We start from the raw sequence: 1,734 nt of genomic DNA, 5'->3' as shown, positions 1-1,734 counted from the left end.
TAAGTTTTTTTTATTGAAAAATTGAGATGTTTGCTACCAAATCCAAATGGGTTTATGCATCTGCAAAGAAATAGACACAAACCATTTAGAAAAAGCAAAAGAAGTAAGATTACTACTTTTTGTTTAGTCAATCTGTGCAAAATATGGCCGCTTTGCTCACCTTTTGATAATCACATGCGGATGGAAGCTTTTTGCACTTTTAACACAATCCCAAAGACAAAACATCAAAAGATCAGACCAGCCATCTCTAAACTCACCCAACACAGCAATCCTACCACTTCAAACCTTAAACCCATCATCATTTGGGGGAAAAAACCTTAAACCCATGTTTTAAACAGTCAAAAGCCCATGATTTTCTTCTCAAAAACTAAAGTATAAGAACAACAAATTAAGGATATATCTTACAACCAAAGCATAATGAACCCTTCCCAGAAAATAAACCTGAAACATAATAAAATCAAAGAAGAACAGAAAGGAAAGCAAAGGTCGGTGAGGAGAGAGGAGGCAATGGAGATGAGGGTTAGAATGATTATGGTTTTATAGGGGGAGGAAACTGTTTTTAGGGCAACACTTTGGCCTGCTGCCAGGCTGCCAGCAGGTTTAGGGCAGCGGGCAAAGAGGTGTGTAGAAGGATTGTGTTTGTCCGGGCAAGCCATTTCAGCTGACCCAAATAATAAAGAATTAGGCAACTTGCCAAAGGCTTTGCTCTCCATGCTTATCTCCACTTCTCCTCAAAATATATTCACTGTTTTTGAGAGTTTGTGACGTCTAAATCCAAATTACTCCTTTTGTTACATTAAAATCCAAATTTTTATATTAATTTTCATAAAAATAAAAAAAATTTAAACTTTAATAGGAAATAATCAAAATATACATTAAAAAATACAAAAAAAAGAGTCTTATGTTATTCAAATGTTTACGTTCTTTCATGCATGAATAAAAGATAAAAAGTAGGTTTTAAACTCCAAACACTTGGCAAAGAAAGTGACATCTGGGATGCAGCCATGGCTGCAGAAAGTTCACGTATCATGCTTGTAACTTTGGATTGGGGCCGAGACAAGTTTTCAGCCGAAGAAGAGAAGGATGGACCGACTTAAGAGCTGTGAAAAAGTAAGGCCTTCAAACCCATTTTATCAACAGATGATTGCTTCCGAATAGAAGTTTCTATGTAGTATATGCCACTTCAAGGCCCATCGGCCTATGTGGTTGTGGACTTTCATAAAACTTTATTATATAGAAAGATGGAACCGATATTGTCTTGCCCATAATAAATTAATAATCCCCGAGATAATATCTCCGGATTTAAATTTTGAGATTTTAATTTACAAGTCTTGGATTCGAATCTTGAGAAAATTTGAATAACTTTTGATAATTAAATAAATTAATATAGATTTTTTGATTAATTTTGAATAATTACATTAACGAAAAATAATCTTCCGAGTACGTAACACAGGTTACACACTTAGTAAATATAAAACCAATAGTCTTTTTTATAGATACCCCCATTCATATTGACGTAATTATGCCAACAAACCTTCAGTATTAATATTATTATTAGTAGATTTAATGTATTGTTTACATCTTGACATTATTAAGTAAAGAATCACAGTCCAAAACCTTGTAGAGAGAAAATAGAATGATTATTTTTATGAAAATAAAATAAGATAGGAATAATTATTATATAGTTTAGTTCATGAAATGGAATAAGGTAAAAATTGTTATTATGACTTATTT

The 1,734-nt window shown here is 32.6% G+C and overlaps 1 long non-coding RNA gene across 1 annotated transcript; it reads right to left on the bottom strand.

Annotated features, from left to right (window-relative positions):
- Nucleotides 1-503, bottom strand: LOC108661422. The gene is made up of 2 exons (XR_001927232.1): nt 161-503; nt 1-60 (listed from the first exon to the last, which is right to left on the bottom strand). It is a non-coding gene; the product is annotated as an uncharacterized LOC108661422 (long non-coding RNA).

Source organism: Theobroma cacao, chromosome 3 (assembly GCF_000208745.1).
Source record: "Theobroma cacao cultivar B97-61/B2 chromosome 3, Criollo_cocoa_genome_V2, whole genome shotgun sequence".
NCBI classification, from domain to species: domain Eukaryota; kingdom Viridiplantae; phylum Streptophyta; class Magnoliopsida; order Malvales; family Malvaceae; genus Theobroma; species Theobroma cacao.
Note: the sequence above shows the minus strand (reverse complement) of the source record. Positions and strands in the feature narration are given on the sequence as shown.